The following is a 17,238-nucleotide window of genomic DNA, read 5'->3' as shown; positions in this document are numbered from 1 at the left end:
AGCTTCTGGAAAAGGTTTGTAAAAAGTTTGGAAAGGCTATGGGTTTTTGTTTTGTAAATTAAGACTCGAAAATAAGGCAAGGTTTAATAGCAGGTATTTGCAAGCAACTCCATAAAGAGAGAAGAATTTATGGTATTTAACTCCCCTCTAATTAAAAAGATAGCCATTCCTCTTCTCTTCATAATGTTTTCAAGTCAACCATGTGCCTGTATACCTTTGGCCTCTAGGGTGGTAATCTTTATGTATGGAACTGGATTATTTTCATCACAAGAACCCTGTTTGAGCAAGGAAAGAACCTGCTCTCCATATCAAAATGGTAGTAGTAACCACTGGCCAAGCCACTTAGTGAATACTGATCATTGACCTTCTTATTTGTGTCAGAGAATATCAATAGGTTGGGATTCATGTGAAATGTAGGTTTCTGAAATTGAAGGCAGCAGATATCTACAATCAGAAAAAAAAAGGCCATTACCTATGGGTGTATCATTTCTAGTATCAGAAGCTATTGCATATGTCCCTCATGGCACCTGAAAAGCAGAGTAAAGGTTCTTTTCATTTTCTTTCATCTTGCATATTATCTTCTGTTATTACCTCTCTAATGGAATTGCAACTCTGCTCTAAGTGTCCTATCCAGTAGCTCTACCACAAAAGGCCCGAGTTAAACTCTGTGTTATAGAAACATGACCCAATGAAAGGAAAACTGGAAAGGAGACACCTGTCCCTGCACCATGAGACCTGTAATAATAGTAGCAGCTACTACTGCTAATCAACGAATTAGCTTTGTGGTAATTTCTCCTTGGAGAATAACTCATCCTTACAGCAAGTTGTCTCTATTGTTTATTAGTTAGTATTCCAATACAATACTAACACACCCAAAACAACTGTGGAGCCCAGAAAGGTGGATACTAAATCTTAAACATGTACAATCTCCTTTGCACACTACAGTAGGAGTATACTATAAAGGTCTTGGGATAGAGTGTCCCTTTAGCTTCACTAGTTGCAATTTATTTGACTGCTTTGTAGTTGGTGCTTCAGAAAGCCTGATGTTTTAGTAGTTCTCACTCCCTTTCCTTTGGTTTATGGCTCTATTCTCACGAGTGCCATGAGAATATCTAGTGAAGTATCCGTCTAATGGTTCTGTCTCTATGGCAAGCTCTGCATACTTTTGAAGTATTTATCTTAATAGTGACACAAGATATCATGGTCACCAAATAATCCTTTTTTTCTGTAGAACCATAATCATAGCAAGATCCATGCTTCAGTCCATTTCAGTCATGGCTAGAGTAGCCATGGGGCACTTCACTATAAACATGAAGGCAAATCCTTATGGAATCTCAGCATTGATTTCACAGAGAACACACCAGAAACTTTATATGTACATGTCCTTATAGACATCTGGTTCTTTGGAATTTCTAGGATGTCAGTCTCCGGAATGTTAAAGTTTTAGGAGTGTTTACAATAGAAGCCTATTTCACACTTCTAAAATCAGGATAAATAAAATAATTCCATAGCAAAATAAAAATTTGTATATAGCACATGAGGTTAGCACAGGTCTCCTAGAATAGGAAGTATGTCTTCTTTTATTTGTTTAGATGTTAACTGTTTGAGGGATTAATTCCCTAAATATTCAATAAAGTTCACCAGTGATAATACTTTTTCCTGAATGATCCTTATTTTTGGAGAAGTGAAGAGGGTTTTTTCCCTTCAGTTGAATTTCCTTACTACTTCATGAAAGTTTATATTTCCACTTATTCCACCATTCTTCCTTGATTAATTGTGACTTTTAAATAATGTATCTATCTTGCTTAGGTTATCCAAATTAATGTGTAGAAATCTTTACTCATTTCTTATATTTTTTTCAACATTTTGTGTTTTATTTTGTTGCTTCTCTCTTTTTATTTCCTCTTCAGGAATTGCTTATAAAAGTATTACAGTTTATGTGGAACTTTGGTATAGTCTGAAAATTTTCCATTCTTTTCTTTAAAAATTTTATTCTTTAATCTTTTCTTACAGTCCAGACTTTATCCCCTTCCCGGTCCACCTCTGGCTGCTCTACATCCCATACCTCCTCCCTCCATCTCCAAGAGGATGTAACCACCCTACAGTCCCACACCACCATACCTCCCCAATCCCTGGGGCCTAAGATTTATCAAACTTCTTATATTTATATTTATGATTCCTTCTCTCTCTCTCTCTCTCTCTCTCTCTCTCTCTCTCTCTCTCTCTCCCTCTCTCTCCCTCTCTCTCTTTCTCTATCTCTTTCCATTTATCTATCTATCTATCTATCTATCTATCTATCTATCTATCTATCTATCCACATATATATCTTTATAATTAAAGTATATTCTTGGGAAGTTGACATGTTTGCTACTATAACATGTGCTCTTCTTAGTGTTTTCTACTTAAATGGTATTTTAGGTATGCAAGTTCCCTTCATTATTATTTCTCTGGAATAGTTTTCTGTTCTTTAACTGTTCATTATATTTTTAGACTGTTAGAAAGTATGTTTATTTTTAATCCATTTTGCCAGTCTACCTTTTTGATACCCAGACCTTAGAAATCCAACTACTTCCTTAAGATCATCCAACATTTGGATGATTGTTTAAAATGCTTCATTGTGGGAACAGACAATGTAGACTTCAAGCAGATTAAATAGCTCTGCATGTCCCTTGGAGGGAAGACTGTGGTGATGACACCATGATATGACAGGCCATGTAAGGGCATTTTGAAAACAACCCAGCACTTGCTAAAGTGTTGCCTCATATCTGAGGTAATGTGGGATTTGTCTTCACAAAGGAGGACCTCACAGATATTAGTGACATACTGATGGCCAATAAGGCTCTGGCTACCACCTATGCTGGTGCCATTGTCCCATATGAGATCACTGTGCCAACCCAGGACATTGGTCTGAGGCCTCAGAGCCTCTTTTGTCTTGGCTTTAGACATCACCACTAATATCTTCAGGGGTTCCATTGAAAGTCTGTGTGATGTGCAGCTGATAAAAACTGAAGACAAAACAGGAGCCACAATGCTACACTGACAAATATGGTAAGTGTCTCCTCTTTCTCCTTTGGACTGATCATCTAGCAGGTGTTTTATAATGGCAACATTTATAGCCTGGAAGTACTTGGCATCAAAGTGCTGACTCGGCACTCACTTCCTAAAGGGTGTCTGAAATATTGCCAGTGTTTATCTTTAGATTGTTTACCCGAATTTTGTCTCAGTATCATACTCTATCATCAGTGGATACAAGCGAGTCCTGGCTTTGTCTGTGGAGACTGAGTACACCTTCCTACATGCTGAAAAGATCAAGGACTTCTTGGCTGATCTATCTGAACTAGTGGCTGCTGTTCCTGCTGATTCTGCAGCCTCAGCCAAGGCTGAAGCAAAGGAAGAACTGGAGAAATCAGTTGATGATATGGATTTCAATCTCTGACTAATCCCATCAAAGCATCCAACTGTGCCAGATTAATTTGAGAAACGTGGAAATACAGGCTTCTTTATTTTAAAATAAGTTATCACCAACAATTCACATTAAAAGTAATTTATAGTGGAATGCCATATTCATTTTACTTGCACAAAACAAAACAAGAAATATAAAATTTCAAAGACATAGTCAAACTGCACTAAGCAAAATTTTTATTTACGATTTTGTAATGTTTTCCTATCAGTCATAGATTTTTCTCCTCCTTTTTGTACTTGTTAACTTCTTTTGTGTTTGTTTGAGTTTGCCTTGTGCCATACAAAAATTTATTTCTACCTTTGTTTTAAATATATTATATTGCTTTTCTTATTACCAGGAGAATCACATATAACATCATCAAATTATTTTAATCTATTTTAAGGGGATTTGATTCAAGGTAAACATATAACTCTTTGAGTTCCTTGATTCTTTTTAATGTTAGTGGCATGAATTTTACCCTTATATTTTTAAAAACATTTGTATATTTCATATTTATTATATGAAGTTTAAATACTATAGAAAAGAAAGCAGAGTCATAAGTTAATAGTATAGTACTATTAGTTTCCATATGTATAAATGTACTTAACTTTATTCAGAACCTATACATTTTTGTCATTTGAATCACTATACTGTGCTACTTAAATTTGACTTGAAAAGTTCCTTTTAGGACACACTTGTAGAATAGTCGACTGGTTATATCTGCCTAGACAGAGTAATCAGCCCTTAATAATTCTGCAGCACTAAGGTCTGTCAGATGATCCTGGGCCAGAAGGCTGAAAATCAGATGCTCCAACGTTTTGTAACATAGGGAGTGTCCAGGTGTTCAGTGGTCTCTATAAATTGGCTAAGTTTTAGAAGCTATGCTTTGTGCTTCCCATAATTTTAGTTAACTCAGCCATTCTGGATTTCTGACAGGGTTGAAAACTTATAGCCGCATAGCCAATCCTGGATATTTACCTAGAGAGAAAAGATTTGAGTGGATGGTTTTCAGCTGGCATTCATTCTAAAGCCAAGGAAAAAGCCAGATTCAGAACTAAGTGTTTTAGTTAGGATAGATGACAGAGGTTCTGGTTAGTCAACAAAATGATGGACTGGGTATTAGGACTATCTTGTATCTCAGTGGTACAAATTGGCATAATTATGCTCTAATTGTATTTTGAGAGAAAAGTTTTATTTTAACAGGAATGTTGATATGTAGGAGGAGCTAAGGTGGGAGGAGTACTGAGAGGAAGAGAAGGAATAAGGAGAGGAGGAGAAAAAGGAGAGGAGAAGCAAGGTGATGAGAGTGAAAAAGAGACGGGGGGAATATGGAGGCAGATGTTCATGTGTCTCCACCAGTCAAAGATAGTTGATATATCTAGGTTGGCTATTGGGTTACACTTCTGATTGAGCATTACCAAACTTATAAAGCCTTTGATTAACATTTTTAAAAAATTGTATAAAAGCAAAAAGGAAAAGGGGGCATGGAAAGGGGGTTTTCTGGGGGTGGGGTGGGGAAAGGGGATGGCATCTGAAATGTAAATAAAATATCCAATTAAAAAAAGAAAAGTTCCTTTTAGCATTTCTTCCAGGATTGGCTAGTGGTAATGAACTCCTTTAGTTTTATTAGTGTTAATATTTTAATTTATTCTTTGTTTTGGAGAGTAATTTTGGTTGGTGTACATTATTTATTAAGTAGTTTCTGTTGTTTTATATATTTCTTTTGACTTCTGTTTCTACTGAAATATATATATACATATACAATTATATATGCATAGATAGATAGATAGATAGATAGATATTATGATCATGGATTCCAAATATAGAAGAATTGAACTTGCATTATAATGGTTTGAAGTAAGTTTCTTTTACCCACTGAGCTAATTTGTAACCCTGTATTCTGGAATTTAAAAAATAGACCATAGAATCAGGTAAAATAATTAAGTTTGGTATGTTGGCTTGCTTTTTTGTTTTGGCTTAATGCAATAAATTAAGATTTTTTGTGAGACTTTTCTATAGTATGCATTTTGTAAGAGACAGAGTGCTGGGCGTGGTGGTTTGAATATCCTTTGCCTAAGGGAAGTGGCACTATTTGGAGGTGTGGCCTTATCAGAAGTGTGGCCTTGTTAGAAGGAAGTGTGTCACTATGGAGTCAGGGCTCTGAGGTCTCAATATTCTCAAATTTGGCCAGCATGACACAGTTTCCTCTGCTACCTCTAGATCAATGTATAAAACTCTTGGCTCTTTCAGCATCAATTCTGCCTACATATTGCCATGCTTCCCACCATGATGATAATGGACAGAACTTCTGAAACTGTAAGCTATCCCCAATTAAATGATTCTTTTGTAAGTGTAGCTTCTTTCCTGGTATCGTTTCACAACAATGGAACCATAAGACAGTGACCAAATTAAGTAAATACACCATAAAACTCCTTGTGCTTTTTAATGTATTTTAAGTGACATTCTCTTGGATACAGAACCATCCAACTGTTTTCTAAAGCTATTTTACTGTGTCCTGTCTTTATGGTAAATGTGGGAATTACAGGCAGGAGTTCTCTAGTTTGTTATATGTCTAGTGCAGTTTTTCCATTATTGTGTTAAAAGTATCATTTCATTATTAATACTAATATTGCTCTTACTCTAAAATCTAACTTTGCTAATATTATGAAGTTCTTTAATGGTTTTCTTAATTTCATAACCCAATTTCTGACTGTTCTGAGTATCAGAATGTGACATTCTTTGTGAACGAGGTCTATGTAAATATAACCATAATAATATAATAATATACTATTCTTTTGAAAGAATAGTAAATTTAGATTTAATCAAATCAACGGTTAACATTCTTATAAGATTAACAGAATACAGGGAAACAAAGAAGTAGGCAACTTAAAGGACAAAGTAGACATATATTCCAAAACTGAAACTACACAGTCTGAACAATACCTCATGCAGTATGTACTTAAGGGTGACTGTTTGAGACAGTACAACCAATTGTTGAACTCTTCCCTGGAGAATACGATCTTTATGTTCTTAGCATTTCTTAGTTTCCTGTAGTTTTTGCCTATGATTAAAGTATATCAAGGCAGAGAAGATAAGTAGAGATTATGTATAATCAAAAAAAGAGGTCAGGGCAGACATTGAAATTATGCATCTCCAAGCTAGGGACATTGGAAAAATCTGGATGAAGCAGAGATTATATCTTTCTTAGAAGTTTCAGTAGGAGTTATCTCTGATGGAACACTGACTCTGGATTTTGGACCCACTAAATGTGAATGAATCAACTTTTGTTTCTTTAAACCATTTAGTTCTCTTGTAATATCTTATTTTTACCTAAGGATACTAATAAAAAATATGTTCTGAAACTTTTAGGTTTTATAGTGTATGTGCTTTTTATTCTGGTCTGTATGGTATGAAATAATTTAAAGTGATTCTTTAATCACAATATATTTCATCGTCTACTTTTCAGTTAAAATGTTCAAGCAATTTGTGCCTAATTTAAATTTTATTATAGTTAGATATAAATCTAAAATATTGCTATTTGTTTTCCATCTGTTCCATCTGTTGTTTTTTCACTTTTCATTTCTCTTGACTTGAAACTTTTAAAATAATATGTTAGCACAAATTATCTTTCTTTCAGAATATTACCTGTATTTCTTTGTTTTGTGTTATTAACAATCTTGTGATAACATTATATTTGTTATATATATATATATAGATAGATAGAGAGAGAGAGAGAGAGAGAGAGAGAGAGAGAGAATGAATTATGGTCAGACTTCCAAAATATTTCAGTGTATACTGTAAGAATGGCTACAGAAGACTTTCACTTTTTCCTCTTCTGTTTTTGATTTAAATTTCTCAGACATTTAAATTATTTCTATTTTCTAAAGTCTAAAATGCATTGGTATTAATTTTGATTTAAAACACAGTTGTTTTTCACAGATAATTAACTTTTAAATACTTTACTTATACTATGATATATGGCATTCATATTTAAATAAATTCATATTAATTTTTATATGTAGAACCTTGTTTACATATACTGCACTTTTTCTTTTGTTTGAAGTATTTCCTTCAAAATTTCTTTGATATAAATCTGGCAGCAATGAAGTCTCTTTCTATTCAGCTGTCTTTACCTTTTTAGACTTATTTTTCAAATACACTTTTCGTTTAAGATGTATTTCTGCTTGTATATACTGCTATTTCAAGGTTTACTTTTTGCTTTGATATTTCTATAGTAGTTTTCTGGTTTATATTCTAGTTCATTGTACATTATTTTATAGTAGTTAAACTGCACTAAATTCCATACAGTGTATATATCATTTCACATGCTGTTAGTTAATGTTAAAGAATCAATATACATGGTCACTGCCACAAAATATTTGACATACTTTATTCCATAACAAAGGACCAAAACAAGGAAAATGCAATAGATATTTAATTTTGTTGTTAGAAGAAAGAGTCAAAAACATTATAGAGCATAGAAAGACACATTGGACTTATAAAGAAGGAAACAAGTAACACAAAATTTACTGTCACAGACGTCACTTAACCAAGAGAAAGTTCAATTTGGAGCAGAAGTATCCGTCCAAAATCTAATCATGTTATAGATACCACCTGTAATATTTACTTCTAGAATCAAATGAATGAGAGCAAAAACTATAGAAAAATCAAAATCACAAAACCATGTTTCACTTATTAACAATAACAGAATGTACATATTGTGAAATCTATATCTTAGAAAAGAATTTGTTCCGTCCACTTTAACAATAGAGCATAATTCCTTACTACATTTTAAATCTGATTCTTATACCTACAGATGAGTGAGTTTAGCTATGAGTCTTCATGAAAGAAATTTCTCTTTACAGCAAATTATCTCAGAAAACCACAGCTGGAAACAGTGTAGAGATTTATGGACTGTGGGAATCCCAGAACCAATAGCTATAGTTACATCACAGTTCTTGTATTTATGGCTCAGGAAATATATCAAAAGAGGGGTCAGAAAGACAATAAAAAGCAGGATACCAGGAAGTCTGCTATGAAATAATCTTTTCTAGAAATTGTTACATAAACAAGATGTGAAAAATAACAATATTAGAGAACACAAAAACATGGAAGGAGAGATTTTTCATGAGGTTTTACTTAGATAAAGGACTATGGGTAGGTATTGATTTCTGGTAGAAAAATTAGCCTCTTCAGAAATGAGCTACTGTATTGGTTGTCTAATTGATAGTTGTTATCCTTGAAACCATGTAACATAAGCAACAAAATGATTTAGAAAACGCTATTTATACATATTACTACTTACACATACACACATAATAAATATAAGAAAAGATAAATAGGCTATCTACTGGAAGGAAGCAAGAAAGTTGTTTGATGGACAGTTACAGAAAGGGTCTGGATGAAGGAAACAGGAAATGAAGTGATATCTTTTTTTTAGTTTGGTGGAATATAGATATTTATTAATTATTTTATTTATTTACATTATAAATGTTGTCCCCCTTCCCTGTCTCTCTCCTGCAAGGTCCCCATACCATCCCCCTCCCTTTGCCTTTCAGAGGGTTCTCCCCTACCTACCAACCAACTCCTGCCTCACCAGAGTGAAGTATTTTTATTTAAATTAAAACATTTTTAAAACGATGAAAACTGACTGAATGAGTTAAAAATACTCCATCTATAAGAAAGTAAATTTACAAATAAGTGTACATGTAGACTGTCAGTGAAAAGAAGGAAAATGAAAACCATTCTACACTGTCAGATGTTTCCCATGAACAGGAGTAAATTTATATAATATGCAATAAAACTTAAATATGTGTACTTAGAGGCATAGGACTGTACATAATAATGAAAATATCAGCAAGAACATGAGAATCACATTGAAGCAACCAATTTTATGAATCACAAACTGTTAGGTTAAAAATAAGAAAGCATCTACTATCATAATACCCTGCTTCTGTCAGAGTGCAAGTCATCCAAACAAAGACTAAAGGTAACCAATCAAACAAAAATAAATCCACTAGATTCAGATAGCTGTGTATACCAAAAGACCTAATGGTGGATGTTTACAGAGTATTTCATTAGATACTTGCAGAATTCACATTACTTTCAGTTTGTAGGACATTCACCAGATTTAGGAAGAACAAAACAAATTTCTATGAAGTATAAGAAAATGAAATTTTTGCATCTGTCTTTTGTGACTACAATGTATAGAAGTAGAATTTGGACATTAAGAAATTCATACACTGTACTAATTCAAGGAAATACCATAGTGTTTTCTTGAATTATCCACAAGGCAATAAAGAAATCAAAAATAAAAGAAATAAAAAATGTTGTATTAATCAAAGGGGTCAAGTTTTGATGAAGAAATAGATACATAGGTGAGTGAAGACAAAGCAAACCCAGAAGTAAATCCACCTACGTATGGATAAGATTTTTTTAAACAAAGATATCAACAGTATTGAAATAGCATAGAAAAATATTTTTAAATGGCACATGGAAAGCTGGTATCCAAATACAGAAGGACACTAAAATCTTGTCTCATCACATACACAAATATCAACTTACACCAGATAAAAAAGCTTATAACCAATAGCCCAAAATATGAAAATATGAAAAACAAACAAACAAGCAAACAAATAAACTCTGAACCATTCGTGCAATGTTTCAGAAAAATGATCTGGGAAAATAGATTTTTTTAAAAAAATATAATTCTCAAAACATAAGCAATAGAAGATTTTATACACACACACACACGCACGCGCATATATAAAGATTTCATTAAACCAAATAGCATCTACTTAGAAAATTGTATAATCAATGAATTGAAGATGGAGAATATGCTTATAAAGTGTTTCCTATCAAATGATAAATAAGCACAATAAATTTGAATATCTCACCCAGAAAATAATATTATTAAAAATGGAAGAACCATTTAAAAAGTCATTTATCTAAAGATTATATACAAATGGCCAAGACATATGAAAAATAGATCAAAACACTAATTATGTGGGGAATGAGGCTATAAACTACTATTGGGTAATACAACTTCAATTAGAATGCTTATTAGCAAAATACAAAGGACAAAATATTCTGATGATTATATAAAGAATGAGAATAACTATACTTGAATTTAATACATATTTGTGTATAGCCATTAGAGATGGTTTGAGGTGTTTTCAACATAAGAATGTGATAAATAACTCAAAAAATTGATTTAAAAATCTATCAATTATAATCTAATCATTCTATACTGTTTACATGCAAAATTTTACACTGTGTCCCTTAGGAATACAAGGTTATTTTTATGTGCTATTGTATGTCTGCTTTTGCATTTATTTGGCTGATAATGTGGATATTTGGGTGCTCCTGTGTGTGGACACCCATGTATGGACAAATAGGGGATGAGAGGCTGACATTGAGTATTTTATCCTATATTTCCACACATTATTTTCTTGTGAGAGTGTCTCTCACTAAATGTGAAGTTCACCATTTTGTGCTAGTCTTTGTAGCCAATGAGCTCCCAGACTCCACATATCATAGTATAATTTCAACCTTAAATGACTATGTTTAGTATATTATATGGATGCTATGGATTCTAACAGTGGTCCTCACAATTGTGCAGAAAATATTTTGTACCAGTTGGTCCATCTCCCCATTCCAGAGCATATTATTCTAAAAATAATCCTAAGAAGACTAAGTGGAAGTTGTGTCAGTCAATTGAGTTGTGAAGGAGCAGGATAATTTCCACTTAATGATATGGCATACTTACACCTAAGTCAAACATTTACATGGAAAATTTTAGATTAAAGATTCATGTTAAAGTTATCATAATCCAGGGAGTGTGAAAATCTGTGTTCTTAGATGAGTTTGTACAGGCATAAAGCCAAAGAATATTTAGCATAAACATTTAGATTACTGTCAGAGTGTTGTATGTCCAGATGCTATATAAAACAAGTATATCTGAGAGAAAAGAGGGAAACCAAAGCAACATTATGATTTCAACATTATGTTCTGTTTTACATCCTGTTGATGCTAAATAATAAGCATTTAAAGTCATGTGTCCTATTTAATTAGTCATTATTGGGCTTCATTGTTACACATTCATATAATTCACTATCTATGTAAGTTGATCACTCATACTTTGAAATTTTTTAATTTTAAATTTACTTATTCTATGATTATTTCACATATATTGTATAAATGTCCTCTGATCAAAGTCCTTCCAAATTCTTCCTTATTCCTTTCATCTCCCACAGAATCTCTTCTCTGTTATAAGTCTCTCTCCTATTAGAAATTTTACATAAGCACGAGTGTGAGGTTGCATATCTTATGACTGGCAATGTATCAGTCATCAATCATATTGAGAAATATGATTCTACTTCCTCCATCATCAATTAACTGCCTACCTTGGATGGGACCTTAGAGCTACTTCTATCAGTTACATAATGTTGCTAGGCCAAGTCTTCTGTAGAATACAACTGTTCCTGTGTCTTAATGAGTGTAGCAGCCATATCTGATGCAGTGGCATTTTAAAGCACTCCCCCTTATCTATCATCTCTATCAGTCTTTAAGTCATTTTCCACAGTGTGAATTTAAATATAAGATTTAGGTAGATTTATAGCCACTTGATATAGTGATATTAATATCATCAAATTATAAATAAAATGTGTTGACCTTTTATATTTGTATTTTATCTTCCTTTTTCCTTCTTTATATTTTTTTAAAAATATTTATTTTATGTTTACATGTGTTTTGTCTGCATGTATGTGTACCATGTGTGCCTAATGTCCATGGCAGTCAGAAGAGAGTACTGGATCCCTGGGAACTGGAGCTACAGATGGTGGTAAACTACCACATGGTGCTTAGAATCAAACCTGGGTCCTCTGTAAGAGTAGCCCTTGCTTCTAAACTCTGAGCCATCACTTCAGCCCCCACTTTATTTGTATGTGAAAAATTATTTTTTAGAATAAATTAGAGATTTTGAAATAAATGAACTTATTCATTACAGATAATTTGAATAAAACTTGACTTAGGACATGTTTATAAAGAACTTCAGCTATGCTTGTTCAGTTTTAGAGATCTTGAATTAAATTATTTTTCTTGTAATGTATCATTAAATTTCAATTTATAGATTTTTCAAATGATTTCTATTTATTAATATAAAAATGTTGAAAAGATTGAATGTTCATAATTCTTTGTGCTGCTTCTTCATAGATTTGGTGAAGAATTACATCTCACCAAATTCTAGACACTGCATGCAGTATAGAAATATTATAAAGTAATTATAATTTTTAATTGCAGAAAAATAATTCATCTGAAACCTCAATCTGTTTTAAAGTGACATAAATTCTCAAAGTAGTTGACAGTCATGTTAACTCTGTGATATTTCAGTTTGAGTGATTTACATCATTTGTAGTAGATTATTTTTTTCAGTATAGCTAAAGGCATTTTTGACTTTCTTGTATTTCTTATATTAAATTGTCATGATGTCTTACTTTATAAAGTTTTTATTTTTATTGCTGTTTTATAATCTACACATTATTGTTGTTGTTGTTGTTTTCAAATATCAAGTTTTCCCTTGTCTCCTTTTTTGTAGTTTGTCAGGAGTAAGCTTTTATTGAGTATGTTTATGCTTTCTCACCTTTTCACAATCAGGCTCTCTGGAGCCATTGGAAAACTTGTTTTGTGATGGAAACTGAACGTATGAATCGCTTTTCAGTATTTTTATGGTTTTCACTTAAAGTATGAATGACTGTTTACCACTGAGATGGCTCATAATAAAATAGTTTGCAGTTAGGTGGTATCTCTTGACTGAATTACTCAGATTATGATAGAGAGTTAAATGTCCAACATTGTTGTAATAGGTAAGGTTTATTACAACTATATATGCACTATTAATCAATGACAGAGCTGACATAACAATCTATGGGTATTTTATCTCAAACTACATATAACAAAAGTGGCTACTTTGGTATTTGGTTTAACTGTTATAAATAAATATGGTGAATTGTAGTGTAGGTATCCTCAGAAGAAAGGGAGGGGGAATGGGGAAGTAGGCTGTATAAGGGGTTACAGGGGGGATGTAAAGTGCATAAATAAATACATTAATGAAAAATAAAATAAAACAAGCATTAATAATCAAATACAGATTATAATTAGAAATGTTTTCATAATTTAATAAATTTGTATGTGACAGCCATTCATTGATTTTTTTTTTTATTATTTTATGGTCATTGTACTAGGCACAATAGAGTTGTTGATATTAGAATAAATAAGAGGCTTGTGTTAATGATATTTTCCCTTATTTATCAGTGATTACCAAAATTACTGAAGTTCTACACAACCTATGAAGTATAGTGAAAATATTGTTGAAACAAAAATAGTACTAGAAGATTTTCAATTACATTTTGAACCATCATTTAAAAAATATATTTAATCATACAACACATGTAGAGAAGATGTATGAATAGGCTCTGTGGTTGAAAATACCTGTTGAACTTACACATAAAGCTATTTCTTTCAATGCACAAGCCATCCTATTTTCTGTTTAAATAAAAATGAATAATTTTACAGAGTAGAATTAAGTAGGAACTTTTCAGAAATTTTATAAAACATCTATAAGATATACTACAATGTGTTTAATTCAATTAATTTGGTGACATTAATTAAGTGGGGAAATGTGTTCATAATAAGATCCTTATTATTTTCAAGCAAAAACAAAATGTCATGGAGAGATATTACTGAGACCATAAGAAGTTTAAAGGAATGAGATATAGTGGCAATGTATGAATGATCCTGTACATGTTGTACAACTTAAAAGATTACAGCAGGTAAAAAGAAGCTTTGATACCTAAATTATTTGGTGACAATATTTTCAAAGATGAAAGTTAGAAATATGCATTCAGTGGAACTATTTTTGTTTCTCTAGAAGAAATGGATTATGAAGTAATTTATGAATAGCCTAACTATAGAAGTTAAACCAATGATAATTGATATTTGTTGAGGATATCTGGCATATCGTTTTTTGTTAATATTATTTTATAACATTTAACTCTGTACCTCAAGTTGGCCTTGCATTCATGGACTCTCTCCTTTCTCTGTAACTTTCATACTAAGATTGCAGTTAAGAACCACAATATGCAGCTCAATACATTGCCTTATTTATTCTTTACACTTAGCTTGCAAAGAGATAATACTTTTGGCCTCATTCCAAAAGAAAGATAAATCTCTTCACAGTTGGAATATATATTCAAAGTTTCAGAGTTTAACTTCTCTGACACCAAAGCTTGAAACTGTCTTAATAGAACTTCCAACTTCCTTTGTTACAAAAGATGCTAGCTAGCACTGTGAGTTGTTCTTATTGTTTTTTATTTTAACATCTTTACCTCTTTTACAGCTGCAGATATCACCTAGCTAATTTTCAGAGCCATGTGAATATGCTCAAAAATCAGTAATATGACTAGCAACAGCTGAAAGAACTCATGTAAGAGAAAGCAAATATATATACACTATGGGTTGTCTGCAGCAAATATATATATATTGCAGATCTGAAAAAATATTCCTTATACCCTTCTATTACCACTGTTCCATTTTTGGTGCTTCTCCAAAACTTAAAACTTTTGTAACATGCCACACAAAGGAATAAAAGTCTATCTCAATTCTAGGGAACTATGGTCATAGTTTGCTGTCTGGAGTATATGAGCTTGTACTGTTGATGATTTCCACTTATAGCATATATATTTACAACTTGCTACAAATATTGTTTGCATTAACTACCGACTTCTACTGTGCTGTAGTTGAAGTTTGCTCTATACATTTCCAAATTCACTGTGTATTTCAAATTTCCAATTTTCCTGGAAGAAAGCCTATAATGGGATGTGGCTTACAGATGGAGGAATTGGCTGGTGGAAAAGTTTGAAATCAAGGATCAATGAATTTTGATATGGTGCACACTTCCTTTGAAGGTTCACTGTTGGAGTCCTCAGTCATGTTTGTTTTCTTATGGAAATGTGAGCTTCTAGCTCTAAGCAAAAAGCCATATTTCTCAAAATTCAAACATCTCTAATAGCAACATATTTATTTTTATTTTTGTAACAGAAACAGCAAGAGCACTTGGGCTTGCTGGCCAAAATATTTTCTGATTTTAATTTATTTTTTGATACAGTGAATTTCAAAAATTAACATGATCCATATCAAGAAATATGGATATGGAAGCGTAGCATTTAAAAGGATGGGACAAAAGAATTGCCATGCATATAAGGTCAGGGTTGTCTGTAACATGAGAAACTATCTCATAAAATCTGCTCAGTATTTACAGCAGTGTGTAGGCGGAGCTAAAGGGGCAGGAGTAAGGAGAGGAAGAGAAGGAGTAAGAAGAGGAAGAGGAAAAGGAAGAGGAGGAGCTAGGGAGAATAGGGATGTAGGAGGATGGAGAGCCACACAGGTGTGAAGAGCAGTCTCAGGTAACAACTAATATTTAGGTTAGCTAATTGGGAAACAACTCTCTTTTTATGGGCATATTGTTATTGAGCATTACCAAACATATAAAGCCTTTGATTAATCTTTAAGCATTTGAGTCTCATTTTATTCCTGGGCCTGCATGGATGGCGGGATGGTCTGGGCAATGCCCAGCCTTGTGGAGACAGCGTGGAAGATTGGTAGAGCCATCTCCCATGCTAGCGTTTCATGGATGGCAGGGCTGCTGTTTCTGGCTGGCTGTTTCTAGCTGATTTGCACACGTGGCCTCTGGCCACGGAACATGGTGGCTGAGCTTAGTAGAGCCACTGCAGCTTAGATAGTCAGCTGACCGATGGTGGTTTTTAAATAATTACTACAACAGCAGTGTGTTTGTGTGTGTGTGTGTGTGTGTGTGTGTGTGTGTGTATTTGGAACTGAGGACAAAACTTTATTTACTGATGTAATCTATTCTATTCTATTCTATTCTATTCTATTCTATTTTTAAACCAATACTGTATTTGCTCTGATTGATAGACACATATAATAATAAGAAGCATTTTAACAGGTAATGGCAAACATGTATGTATACATATGATGATGTAAATATTTTTCAAAGTTATGTAGAGGAACAAATATGTATTATAGGAACAAATATATATTAGAGAAATATATATTTAAAAGAATATACATTAGAGGAATGAATATATACTTAAATGGCATTTATTCAATTGACGTATATGCTATGACACAGGTATTTTAACAATGCCTATCTCACGATAGAGTAGCAGAGAACTAGGTCATGGTTCAGTCCACCAGTCTGAATGTCTTACCAGTCCTAATGTGGGTCCTGAAGATTCTAGGAGAGTCAATGGTATTTACAGCTCACATTGGAAGTTTGAAATGGAGTCATAATATCAGTGAACGAATGCATCAGTGGCAGCAACAGAGTATAAGAACCCTCCAATGAGCTAGAGGGTAAACAGGTAAAAGATAATTCATTCTTCTATCATTTATCTGGGATGCCACTCAAATGTGTTAAGCATATCAAGGTGAGTCTTTACACTTTAAATAATCAAAGCATTCCTTTACAAGTATTCTCAGTATCTTAACTTTTAGTTGATTCCAGATCTCATCAAGGTGACAATCAAAATCACAGTTTATATATCTGCTTTTATCTTATTAGATATTGTGTTTGTTTTAGTTTGGATACTCGGATTTATATATCATCATAAACAATATTTCATTGAATATTATTTCATGTGTACCCTTGCCTGTTTTATTGAATTTTAATATCATGCTGTATTTTCCAAGATAAACAGCTATTGGTTCAATAAGTATAA

At 32.8% G+C, this 17,238-nt stretch overlaps 1 pseudogene; it reads left to right on the top strand.

Annotated features, from left to right (window-relative positions):
* The first annotated feature begins 728 nt into the window (after positions 1-728).
* On the top strand, positions 729-3,436 carry LOC117695040 (large ribosomal subunit protein uL10 pseudogene; annotated as a pseudogene).
* Positions 3,437-17,238: the final 13,802 nt, after the last annotated feature.

Source organism: Arvicanthis niloticus, chromosome X (assembly GCF_011762505.2).
Source record: "Arvicanthis niloticus isolate mArvNil1 chromosome X, mArvNil1.pat.X, whole genome shotgun sequence".
In the NCBI taxonomy this organism is placed as follows: Eukaryota; Metazoa; Chordata; class Mammalia; order Rodentia; family Muridae; genus Arvicanthis; species Arvicanthis niloticus.
Note: the sequence above shows the minus strand (reverse complement) of the source record. Positions and strands in the feature narration are given on the sequence as shown.